The following is a 13,489-nucleotide window of genomic DNA, read 5'->3' as shown; positions in this document are numbered from 1 at the left end:
CAGCACATCATGTTTGTTTTAAGAACAATTTCTCACTGCAAATTTGACAAAACACAAGTGTACCAATATGAAATTTCTAAAAATAACTATAGCATTCAACCCAAGGTCTAAAAATCTGAAGTGCCATCCAAAATCTGAGGAGAATGAGGTATGGAGGGATGCTGTCAAAAGTTTTAAAAGAGCACCACTCCATCGCTTAAACAAGAGACTCTGAACCACCATAAATAAGTAAATAAAAATTCAACCTTCTAATCGGTGACTTCTCACTCAGATGATGAAAATAAACATTGGTTGGTCCACACTGGCTTGCATCATTATCGAGCAGAACTCATCAGTATGGACGCATGCCCTCTGGAAAGGTGCTTGAAGCATGAATAGACATATTTCATGTCACGCTGTAAATAAGAAGCAGGAAGCATTACCTTTTGCAAATGTAAACAAACAACTGGTGAAACAATAACTAGGACTGAGTGGACTCACAGGCTCTAAAATTTTACATTGTTTCATTTATGAATCCAGTTCTCTTTGTACATAATTCTACATTTGTAAGTTCAACTTTCATTATAAAGAAACTGCATTGCAGTATTTGTGCTACATGAACTGAAAAATACTATCTCTTTTGTTTTTCAGAGAGCAAAATATTTGTAATCAAAATAAATATTAAGTGAGCACTGTACACTTTGCATTGTGTTATTACTGAAATCCATATATATGAAAATATATGGAAACAATCCAAAATATTTAAATAAATGGTATTCTATTATTTAACATTATTCTATCATCTATTGTTTAACAGCGATTAATCGTGACTATTTTTTAAAATCACTTGACAACCCTCGTGTGTGTGTGCACGTGAGAAAGAGACTGCGACAGAAACTTCACTGCTAACACTGCTGCCCTCCTTGCTACTTACACCCATCTTAGCACCTTCTGTCTCAATCACAAATGTCTCCCACTAACCACACCCATTGTTTTCTTCTCCTTTTCATTTGTTAATGCCTTCTTTCCAACCTGCCCCTTTTATGACCTGACTACTGTTTGAAGTAAACATCATGATGGGAGACTTCAATGAGAAAACTGGAGTGGACAACACCGGCTATAAAGAGCAATGGGCACCCATGGATTGTGAGAGATGAATGCAAACCATACTCCATTTTCAGACATCTGTGACCCTAACAACCTTGTCATCAGAGGCAGTGTGTTGCCTCACAAAAGAATTCACAAAGCAACATGGGTCTCTCCAGATCACTTTACAGAGAACCAGATCAACCACCTTTGTATATCCAAAAAATTCAGAATATCACTACACGACATTCAAGTGAAGAGAGGAACCGATGCAGCACCGAGGAGAAATTACTGGAAAAAAACCTCTGATCTGCTTCCAGATCAACAAAGTGCATTTTGTGTGTAGATGCTCTGCAGGGTCTCTCAAAAATGGACTGTCTTTTCCAAAAATAAATAAATAAATAAAAAGCTAGCGTAGACACAGCTTGCATGTAAATCTGCTCCCGATTCCTGCTCTGTTCTTAGTTCCTGCCTCACACCCCTGGCTTTTTTGCTCCTGTTCCTATTGTGGTCCTGCTCTGTGCTTGATCCTTGTTTCTCCCCAGTTCCTAGTCTTATACCTTGCTTCCAATTATCAATTACCAGTCCTGATGCTGATCTCTGTCCCTAACCCTGGCTTATTCTGACTTTTATACAAACATCTCTCATAGAGCTGGAAGGGACCTTGAGAGGTTATCAAGTCCAGTCCCCTGCACTCACAGCAGGACCTACCACCAGCCCTGACAGATTATTTTCTTTAATTTAACATGCCCCTGGTCCTTAAAAGGCCCCCTCAAGGATTGCGCTCGCAACCCTGGGTTTACAAGGCCAATGCTCTAACGTAGTTAGCATCTAACCTCCACTCCGACCAGTGTTCCCTGGAAGCTGAGCACATGGGTGGCTGCCCAGAAAAGATACAAATGCCACCTAGCTGATTACCAGAGTGCCCACAGCCTCCACCTGGTGTATCTTTTGGTAGTGCACATCTGCACATACCTTGGTGCATAACAAAAATTTATTTTGCACATGGATGGGAAAAAAAAGGGAACATTGGCTCTGACCCTCAGCTTCAATTCCGAGTTCAAATTCTAACTTGATCCCTGGCTCTGATTAATGGCAGTCGACTGTGGTGCTCACACTTGGCTTTGTTCCCCAAACTGTAAGCCTGCTCACCTACTAGTCCTGACTCCTGCTCTTACTAATATGTCAGTCCACATATGTGACAGTCTACAGCAATCACTGAATAAGTAATCATTGCATTCTGTGTGTATGCACCAAGACAAACTCTTGTAAACAGCACCTTGCTAAACATTCTGTCTGATAGGAAGTCATCACTTGCCTCACAGTAACAAAAATAAAGCTAAAGAACTCTATCCATTGCATAAAACTGCCTACAGTCTTAATTCTGTCATTGGATCTTCAGAGCAGACCCCTGTGCCCTTACAGAAATCTGCCCATGTGAGTCTAAGAAACAATGAAACATGGAGCTATACATAACTCATAGAGCTGAAAGGACCTTGAGTGATCACTGAGTCTAGTCCGCTGCACTCACAGCAGGACCTATGACCATCCCTGACAGATTTTTATTTATTTATTTATTTTTAAAACCTGCCACCTTAAATCTAAGGTCCCCTCAAGGATTGAGCTCACAACCCTGGATTTACAAGGCCAATTCTTTAACTACTGAGCTATCCTTTGCAGAAAAGGGCCAATGTGAACAAAATGGCACCTTCAATCTAACGAAGCTTTTTCTTTTTTACTACCATAGCATACACAGATTGGAAGAACGTTATTTTTTCCCCTCTTGACCTGAATGTGTATTCTACAGATCTTTTTTACAGAATATTTCTTGCCACTAAATAAGCAAGTAAAGCAACTACTGCAATGAGCACAAGTAGCTTATCTGGAAAGAAATGAAACCACATTTATTACATAGTGGATTGGGGAGAAATTATTCTCCCGCTCACTCCACGAAATTCAGTAACGGATGAAAATCATCAAATGCAGAGTTCCTCAGGAAAGCCAAGTGCTTAACCTGCTGTACTTTGCACCAAAAGTATCTGGGGAAAAAGCTTTCTGAAATTTTATTTGTAACCTTTGTGCCTATGTTAGAGACTGAGTCTTCGTACAACTTTAACTCCTTTCTGAATACATGCCTGCAGTTATCCCACGTGTGCCCAAAAACTGCTACTTAAAAAACAGATCTGTGTATGAAAACCAGAAGTCACCTTTTAGAAGCATGGACTATATACTGAGAGACCATTTTAAAGAAGTGAGGTTTAGTATTAGGCAGGGACAACAGGGAAAAAACACACAAGAGGACCCAGAAAAACAGGTGTTTGCAGTGTCATGTGAAAAAGTGCTCTGTGTAGCTCAAAAACCTCCCTTTCTCTCCAACAGAAGTTGGTCCAGTAAACAATAGTACCTCACTCACTTTATGCTACTAAAATACAGTAACACTTCAAATCCAGGACCATCTCATTCAGGAAAACCTGTTTCTCTGGTAAATATTATGAGGTGAATGTGAGCACCAACTCAGCATCATGAGGGAGGATGTTGTGAGGCATCTCTGAACACAAAGCCCCCCTCTGGGCATGATCCCCTAGCAAACTGTAGAGATTATATACTGGATGTCGGACGCCAGTGTTATTTTATGTAGACTCTTGCTATGCGCTGTGTGCGCTACCTTAGAATGCAAATTGGTGGCCAGATCACAGACGGATTCTAGCACCATGGTGTCCAATAGAAATTTAAGGATCACCACAGCCTCTCTTCCCCCACTAGACGCCTCCCCCCGTGCAAACTGCCGGTGACTCACAAGAGCTGCTGTTGCAGAGCTGGAGCTGCACCATGAGCCACGCCTGGAGCTGCACCGCGAGCCGCAGCCAGCCATGGCTCCGGATTGGGAGCTGCAAGAGAAGCCACTGCCACCACATGCTTGTCCCACAAAGTGGTGGGACATGTGCATGGGGCAGGCATGCCCTGTGCACAGATCTAAGGAGCCGCCTTTCGGCACACCACAGTGTTCAGTTCACCACGTGGCAAACGGAAAGTGTATTGGACATTGCAGTTAGAACACATGAAAAATACACTCAATTTCAAGATGCCTGTACTACAAATATTTTAATAATACTTTAATGCACATAGATTAGTTACATTTTAAAACGTATGCTTGGAGCTAGACATTTCTATGTGCATGAGGCACTTTTAGGGAATGGAATCCTCCAGTGCATTGTAAATTGGATTGCAGTTATCTGTCTGGGGCAAAAAGATGTATAATTATGAGGATTAAGTTTAAACAGTCTCATCATAGCTTCCAAACACTTCTCATTATTACAGATGTGTCTTCAGTTTGGTTGTTTTGTATTTTTAAGTCTTTAGTGTGGAGTCAGCGTTACGATACTTGTTCATGTGTACCCATGACATGAGACACACATGCATTTTCTATATACGAGTTTGCAACATGTGCGAGTTTGATGGCCGGGCAGACAGAAGTCATTTATTTACATTCAGAAAAATACAGCATGGCTAGTAGTTGGACTACCTTCAAGAACGCTCCTCAGTCCTGACCTAGAAAGCCCACCCCTAGGTACAAGATGTTCAGTTTTCACAATGATAATATCTTCATCTTCCCTAATGAGACTGCCAACGAGCATAGCTATGTTGGCAGCCTGCGTGACGTGGATCTGATCCTACCTAGGAGCGGACTGAGACCACCCAACTCATCACACAACCCAGCCATTTGAGAGCTATTATATAGGAATAACTTCCAGTTGTTACTGACAGAAACTATTCTACCGCCTGACAGAGCTGATATATTCTATTTCATATTACCACTGTTGCACCATTTAAATCTTTCCTTAGGTTTCTATTCTACAAAGGTATGTCACGCCACACCTCATTTTCATCTTCAGTATCATAATGCTACAACCCTGTAGTCATATACTATGATCTAATCATTAGTTTAGTTCTGTTTAGCAGCTCCGGTCACTATTACATTCAGTCACAAAACCTAATGTACGATTCTGGAAACAACTGAACAAAATTTAAAAAAAAGACTCAAGGAGGCTGCCAGAACTATTTTCTGTCTTCTGACAGAAGAGACTTACAGCAGCATGGAGGGAATAAATAAATAGTAAGCTACAAGAGTTAACAAAATGTAATTGGAACATCCATGGCCCTGCTCTGAGACACCTTTGAAGAGCCCTACACCAAAAGCCAAATTGCTCCATGTGAGAATCAGTGGTTACTCATAGTCCATTTGCAGGATCAAGGCTCATTGGGATAAAACAGTGACTGACCAAACAGACACATACATACACACTCACTACCTTGTATTATTGAATTGTCACTAATATAAAATGTATTGGCTAAAACTGTCAGGATTTAAGAAAAAAAAAGCATTTGATGCTGCATGTTATTTTAGGAAACAAAGTGATTCAAGTCCTCTGTTACAGCCCTATAGTCTTGCATAGTCAGATTTTAGAAACATTTTCATTCAGTCACGAAAATTAGGAGAAAAGCTTTCTATATTTGACTATTTTTTCCATATATTAAAATCTACTTAGGAAGCTAGCAGTGACAACCTTGTCCTGATTCTGTCTTCTCAGAACTGTTAAGCATCCAAGCCTACAGAAAGTGGTTATGGAATCAAAATATTTAAGTAAGAATGTAGTACTTTATGCTCAGTACTGATCAACAGAATTACATTTCAAAATACACTAAAATGTAATAGAAGTGTTACTCTGTTTAATAATAGTCAATGCTTCGATTACAACTTGCAGCAACAAATGGAGCTATTTAGAAACTAACTTTTATTGATACAAAACTGAACTGACTCTTCCATTTAGCATCCTTTGGAAAGTGCACAGAAGTAGTGATTTTAAATTCTAGATGATCCATTTTACTAAAAAGTCAGCACAGACACTGTTATTTAATATTTGCGTAATCATTTAAGATGGAGAAATAGTGAGGTTAAACTGCAAAGGATTTTTAAATGAGAGAGATGTACAGCAAAAATAGCTTGATATTGCAAAACTTACTCAAGGAAATATTCCCACTGACTTCAACGCAATTTTTCACGGCAGTGAGGATTGCAAGATCGGGATCTATGTCTTTTGAATTATCATTAACAGAGAAATAAGCATTTAAAGATAAATGCAAAAGCCCCAAACCTGCAGTCAGACCCACAAAGTCAAAGCCTTGTGCCCACCCAAAACCACATCAAGAACTATACATGCTACTCTGCTAGAACAGATTGTTTTGGCAGAGAAAAGGTCTTTGGAAAAAAGGAATAAATGAAATCTTTTGGTATTATAACATAAAAAAAAGTTATTGTGCCAGTACGATATGAATATCAAAACAAACTACTCTCTAGTGAGAAAAGAGGTCAAGGACAAACAGTAGAAAGCTTGGATAACACAGAACATGCCCTCTTGAAAAGGCCTCCTTTACAACTTTAATCTCCACAGTTTGAAAGTGAACTAATTGTCTTCAGAAAAATTCTACACTATTATCTAGCAACTATTCTACACCTGCACAGAAAGAGCAAATACATTAATCAAATAATTCAATTATGCACTTGTGTGTAAAGTTGAACAAAAAAATCAAATACTTTTATTCCCAATGCTGATGCACGTGTGTGAGCTTATCTTTACAAACTCTGAATAGCATCACTGATTTCAATAGGACCCACTCACAGTGTGTAAAATAAGTCAGTGGGGGTATTCACAGCGCAGCTGCTGTAAAGTATCATAGCTCCACAATGGAGCTTTGGTAATTTACACCAAAAAAGTGTGTAAAAGTAAAGACATGTAACCATCTGAGGGATTATAACCCATGTTTTCATGAATTTTTCCATTTTTTGCACACAGCCAAAAAAAATAGGTCTATCTACAGATAAACATACAAAAGAATTCTGGGGTGTTTTCCTAATGTTAGTTTCTATAATTTTTCCTAAAACATGAATAAAAATAAGTAGAAACTTTGTATAAATAAAAATCATACTGGTATCTTTCACTCAGAAGTCCATAAATCAGCTCTGGCAAAGTCATAGGTGTCCCAATGGTTTTTCCAAGCACTCTGGAGATTGGATTGTTAGATAGTGTAATACTTTGCCAGCAAAATCCAACCATGAATTACTGTTGATACAGTGGAGGGTAATACATGGGTAAGACATACGGATCTAAATTTACAAGACAAAACAAACAAATGGCAAATCAACTCTCAAGAAATGCTCACCATGAGGAACATAGACATTTATTGCATGTTGCTACATAACAAAATAAGGGCTAACTATAATTCGGCTCTTCTGAAATCATCGAGTGGAACATCAGGTGTCACGTCAAGCATACTTTTGCTTGTCTAAACGCTACAAAGTTATCTGTACAGAGCAATTAATAAAGTGCACTGGAACAAATTGCTGGTATCTATAGCTATTAAAAATCAGAACAATTTCTCCCATGCTGTGCAAGAGATAAGTATAGGTCTCACAGTGGATCCAGTTCTCAATTATAGCTATCAATTTGACTTTCCCCTAAAAATTAAAAATGCACTTTCCTTTCCAGTCTTATGTATTAAGATTTTAAAGAAGGTTCCTGAGGAAGAATTACTCATAGTAAATTTGTTACTTGCCATTATAAATGACTGATAAAGCAGGTCCTGATCCTGCAAGTAGGGGGTGAGATTCCATACACACATAATGACCTGCACACAGGTTATCAGATTCAAATTATTGGATCATGATCCAAGTTTTAAAACACTCTAGAATATGAAGTGTCTTTTCTTGTTATCAAAGAGTGGTCTGTAGAAATACTTTTCACACAAAATTGACCAAGGCGCCCAACCTGCAAAAACTCTCAAGCTCAGATCTTATTTAAAGTACTCCTGGTAGCAAATACTGCCAGAGATAATTGCCGGCAGGATCAACTCTCAAATACGGAGAGGTTTACACACCCCATTCACAAATCTAGAGTCAGACCAAGAACTCTGCACTTCAATGTGCTTTTGGAATACCAGCAGGACTCTCAAGAAGGCACAGAAGTTCTCTGGAAAGACATAATGACCTAGCAGGAGTACATAATTTAGCACTACAGGAAGGGAAAGATTTATTCACACCCGAAATTATAGAACTAGTTGAAGTGAAACGTTGCAAGGCTACTTTTAGTGAGACCATCCTCTGTCCACCTCACAACTCCGCAGCTCCCAAAAGCTTTTGCCCCTTCCACAAACCAAGCCCCCCCTCCAAAAAAAAAAAAAGTTATAATATAAACAACTTAAAGCAAAACTGAGATGCACATGGTCGAGGCGGCGATAATGAAACAGAAAGGAGGGAGACACGGGGGGTGGGGAGGGGAAGGCTATAACGCCCTGCTCCCATTTAGTAAAGAAGAGAATAGTGTCCCCGTGGTTTTACTTATGAAGAGCAGCACGTATAAAATGGGCAGGTTAGGAAGGGGGAGCCCTGCATTAAACTTTAAAAGCCACCGGCTGCTAGACCGCCCCCCCCCGTACACACCTCCGCCCCCCCCCCCCGCGGGACCTGCCGCCCAGGCTGCGAGGGGGGGAGGGGGGCTGTCATTCTCCGTCCCTAATGATCATTAAAATCACTTCAGTAATTTCACGAGCCCCTGAAATCCTCCCCTCCGGACTCCGCTCCCCCCCGTCCCCGTCCGCCTGGCGGGGGGGCGACTCCAGCCCCTGCTCCGGCCTCGGCGACACCCCCCCACCCCAAACCCGTGGAGCCCAGGGCGGCATTCCGGGCCGGGAGAGCCCGCCCGTGCTCCGGAGTTGGGGGCCCTAGCGGGGGGATCGGCGGGGGCGGGGAGCGGCTAGGCCGCGCCGGGCCGAGGCCTAACCGCCCCCTTTGCCGCCCTTAAGCTTACATTCAAACCCGCTGAGGCGCCGCTTCCCGTCCCCCGGGAGCCAGCGGCCGCTTCACCCTCCCCGTCTCCTTCCTGCCTCCCCGGCGCCCGAAAGCCTTAAAAATCCCTCCGACACCCCTCACCCCCCCCAGTGCGGCCTAGCGCACTCCGCCGGATCCACGGGCTCGCGTAGCCCGCCCGGCCGCCCGCCCTCCCCCCCGCGCGCCGCCAGCCGCGCTACGCGAGCCCGAGGATGCAGGCCGGGCCTGGCTTACCTTTCCAGCTGCTTTTTTTTTCTCCTCTCTCGCCTCTCCCCCCTTTCCCTCTGCTGGGCTGACAGATCAGAGTTTCCTCCCCAGCAGAGGGACCGGGAATAGGCTCGGGCTCTGTGCTGAGCAGCTGCTGCCCCCCTGGCTCTGAGGAGATCCTGCTTTTAGGGGGGAAAAAGCTTTGCGGGGGCTCTTTATTATTTTAAAAGTACAAAGTGCTCAGAGGGTAGGTGATTATTAAGGGGAATCCCTGAATATATTCTCCAGCAAAGAAGGCAGGGCTGCTGGGGCTGCTCAAGAAGAGAGCCAGCAGCCTCCTACAGCACCACTACAGGCACTGAGAGGACATAACATCAGAGAGCAGCTCCTCTGCCCTCCAAAACAACAACTTTCCTACCATCTTGGAGGTAGTAGAGGGGGGGAAAGTACAGAGGATTTTTATAGAAAGTGTCAATTTAAAAATCCAAGGGGGAAAAAAATTACTATCTCTTGGTATGACTTAAAAAAAAAAATTGCAGGTGGCTTAAGAAATGTTTTCCTTTATAAGCAGAGAAGATGCTTTGAAAACAATTAAAAAGAAGAATGGTCAAAAAGAAATCACTTATTAGTAAGTTTGTTAATGATTATTTGTTCTTAATTAAGAGTGAGTGTTTTTAATTAAGTTTAGAGTGTAGTCCATAAAAACAAAGTTGATAACTTTTCTCTCTCTTTGGGGGGAATTTTTTTTAAATTGATGTCTGTAAAGAAATTAATTGATATTACTTTTTTTATGGTAGTTGTTTATTCCAAATAAAAACTGAGACTGATGCGGGATAGTCAGGTAGTACTGTATTCTCTCTATCTCTCAATGCAATATAAATAAAGCTGATTGAATGTACAGGTAGGTAGATCCAGCTGTTTATTTGTTCAGAGCACAAAGAAATGGAGAGAGGGATTTAATACAAGTAATGGAATCTATCACATATCTGGAAAATAGTGTTGTCAATTATAATTCTGGCATCATCTGTCTATTAAAGACAGGATATTAAAAATAAAAGTTATTGCAACAGATTTTAAGACAGTGGCTTTTTTAAAATCACAGCATTTTGCAGCCTTCAAAAATCTACGTTGATCTTTTTCAGAGATTGTTTTGATTTGTTTGCTTTATTCCTGATATTTGATTAACGTTATGCCTGACTTAATCTTGCAAAGTCAAGAGACGATGTTCACTTACTATATAATATATTTTAAAATTTTCTAATATTGAGTTTGTAAGATATCTTATTAGACTGAACAAAATGCATGAACTGTTGTTAAAGGAATGTGAGGTGCCACCAGGTACTTATCTGTAGGTGAATGCATTCATCTTTCTGTTCAGCTGATACGTGACAAAGTTGCATGAAGAAGATCCAGCCATATCCTATGCAGGGATGAACAAGTGCAAATATATCATTCTGTTTTGTCTGTTGGGGGAGGAGGAAGTACTTAGAAAACTAACAAAACAAAAAGTAGTCAAGTAGCACTTTAAAGACTTTTTGCTAGTCTTTAAAGTGCTACTTGACTGCTTTTTGTTTTGATAGTGTATAGACTAGCACGGCTTCCTCTCTGTTACTATTAGAAAACTAAGGAGAACTGTGGACGTTATTTATATGATGTAGACTGGCTAAACTACAGTTTGAAGTAACTTCAGTGCTGAAATTAAATTGGCATGGCCAACTGTCACTCTGTTAATGAATTCTGAAGTAAATCATGAGTTCTCTGTCTTCCACATTTATATTTGTTTCAAATTTCAGAATATCTCAAATCAGTTGTTTCAGTAGCTCTAATATTTATAGCATTCTCTTCCCTGAATTTACATAATAAATTACTTTTTGAAAATTTTCTTGGATATTGATTTTCTGAGCTAGAATAAGTAAGGAGCCTTGTTTTGTGTGCATATAATGAGTTTTCCATTTGGAGATGTGACTAGAGCTAAAACAATAAAAAGTCACTTGGTTCTTGCATTAAGAATACTTTGTTTAGGCTATTTTAAAAATACTTTTAGCTCATTGTGGTAGATGTATGCTGTACTCTGATTGAATGCATGAAGTAGTTACAAAGGAAGTACTTTACTGGTTTACAATATCGATCTATTAAATCCAGTGTCCCGGCAGTGGATGTTTTTAAAAATCCATTGGTTGTGTCTACACTAGCTCCCTACTTTGAAGGACGCATGGTAAGTAGGGTGTCAGGAGATTATTAATGAAGTGCTGCACTGCATATGCAGCACTTCATTAAGCTAATTCTCCCGCGTGGCAACTTCGAAGTGTTAAACTTCGAAGTACCGACGGGTTAGCACGCAAGCCGGCACTCCAAAGTTTAACAGTATTTGACTCAGTGACCTTATGCGGCTATGAATTCATAAGCTCACTCTGTGCTCTAAAAAACTAATATTTCCTCTAATGTTATTCTAAACTAATGAAGGGCCAAATTCTTCAATTCTTATTTACCAACACTACATTCCAATGTTTAAGTATATTCACATGGTAAAGAGTCTCAGGGGGTAATCATGTTAATCTGTAACTTTAAAAATAACAGGCAGTCCTGTGGAACTTTTAGAGGCTAGGAGATTTATTAGATCATGGGTAAAACCCACTTCATCTGTTGAGTTGGAATGGAAATAACAGAAGACAGGGTGTATATATAACAGTGTGTATATATATACACCTGTCAATTGTAGGGCCAGTATTAATGAAGCTGATTAAGTCAGGCTGTATGTGTCTCGCTCATACCGTGTGATGTGGAAATGCAAATATTAAAGGTGGGGAAATTCTCTTTGTAGTGCCTTAACAGAGAGGTAGCTGTGTTAGTCTGTATCTTAACAAAACAAAAAACCAGTCATGTATCCCTTTAAAGACTATCAAAATAATTTATTAGGTGATGAGCATTCCTGGTGCAGACCTACCTCTGCCCCAGGAAAGCTTATCACCTAACAAATTATTTTGATAATCTTTGAAGTGCCACATGACTGCTTTTCTGTTTTGTTAAACAATTAAGGTCTTTATTCAAACCTCAGTTGATAGTGTTGAATTTTTGTAAATAAACTTCAGATAATCTCAGAGAGGCAGCAGGGTTAATATTTTAACGTAACAAAAAAAGCAGTCCTGTTAGCACCTTAAATATTGTTTATTAGGTGATGAGCTTTCGTGGGACAGACCCACTTCTTCAGATCTCTCCCTCTGTAATTGTGTGATAAAATTATTTTGTGGAAGAATGGCTACTTTAAAAATCCATTATTGAATGTCCACGGAGGTTAAAAAGTTCCCCTACAGTTTTGCTTATGTTGCCCTTCTTGATGTCTGATTTGTGCCGAAATTTCCTTTGGCACAGACAGTCTGGTGTGGCCAATATACATGGCACAGGGCATTGGTGGCACTTGATGGCATATATCACACTAGTGGATGTGCTGGCGTATGATACTTACCTTTTCCCATAATACAAGAACTAGGGGACACCAAATGAAATTGATGGGTAGTAGGTTCAAAACTAATAAAAGGAAATTTTTCTTCACACAGCGCACAGTCAACCTGTGGAACTCCTTGCCGAGGAGGCTGTGAAGGCCAGGACTCTATTAGGGTTTAAAAAAGAGCTTGATAAATTTTTGCAGGTTAAGTCCATAAATGGCTATTAGCCAGGGATAAAGTATGGTGCCCCTAGCCTTCAGAACAAGGGCAAGAGATGGATGGCAGGAGATAAATCACTTGATCATTGTCTTCTGTTCTCCTTCTCTGGGGCACCTGGCATTGGCCACCATCGGCAGATGGGATGCTGGGCTGGATGGACCTTTGGTCTGACCCAGTATGGCCATTCTTATGTTCTTATGATCTCCTGATGTTATGACTTATGTGGTTAGGTCCTGTGATGGTGTTGCTTGTATAAATACGTGCAGAACTGTCAATGTGGTTTGTTGCAGGGATAGGTTCCTGGGTAAGTGTGTTTGTGTTGTGGTGGTAAGCATTTGCTTCAAGTTGGGGAGCTATTTAGGCAAGGACTGGCCTGTCTCCCAGAGTCTGTGAGAGTGAGGGATCATTTTCCAGTATAGGTTGTAGGTTGTCAGTGACAAGCTGAAGGGGTTTAAGGGATCACCCATGGTGTTCTGTTGTTTTCCCTGTTGGGCTGTCTTGAAGTGACTTCTGGGTACTGATCTGGCTCTGTCAATCTGTTTCCTTACTTCTGCAGGTGGATGTTTAAGTTTTAAAAATGCTTGATAAAGATTTTGTAGGTGTTTGTCTCTATCTGTGGAATTGGAGCAGATCCAATTGCATCTTAGGGCTTGGCTATAGACAATGTGTGATG

At 40.7% G+C, this 13,489-nt stretch overlaps 1 protein-coding gene across 2 annotated transcripts in view; it reads right to left on the bottom strand.

Annotated features, from left to right (window-relative positions):
- Window positions 1–9,333, bottom strand: part of INO80D (INO80 complex subunit D) — a 65,217-nt gene extending 55,884 nt beyond the window's left edge. Inside the window, exons 1-2 of one of the 2 annotated variants that reach the window (XM_075001156.1) lie at window positions 9,182–9,333; window positions 246–395 (exon numbers count right to left, since the gene is read on the bottom strand). The gene's annotated coding sequence lies outside the window, so the exon portion shown is untranslated. The remainder of the gene's footprint in view (window positions 1–245; window positions 396–9,181) is intronic. The other variant, XM_075001157.1, reaches the window with a different exon arrangement.
- Between the last annotated feature and the right edge of the window lie 4,156 nt (window positions 9,334–13,489).

The sequence above is a fragment of the Carettochelys insculpta genome, chromosome 8 (genome assembly GCF_033958435.1).
Source record: "Carettochelys insculpta isolate YL-2023 chromosome 8, ASM3395843v1, whole genome shotgun sequence".
In the NCBI taxonomy this organism is placed as follows: domain Eukaryota; kingdom Metazoa; phylum Chordata; order Testudines; family Carettochelyidae; genus Carettochelys; species Carettochelys insculpta.
Note: the sequence above shows the minus strand (reverse complement) of the source record. Positions and strands in the feature narration are given on the sequence as shown.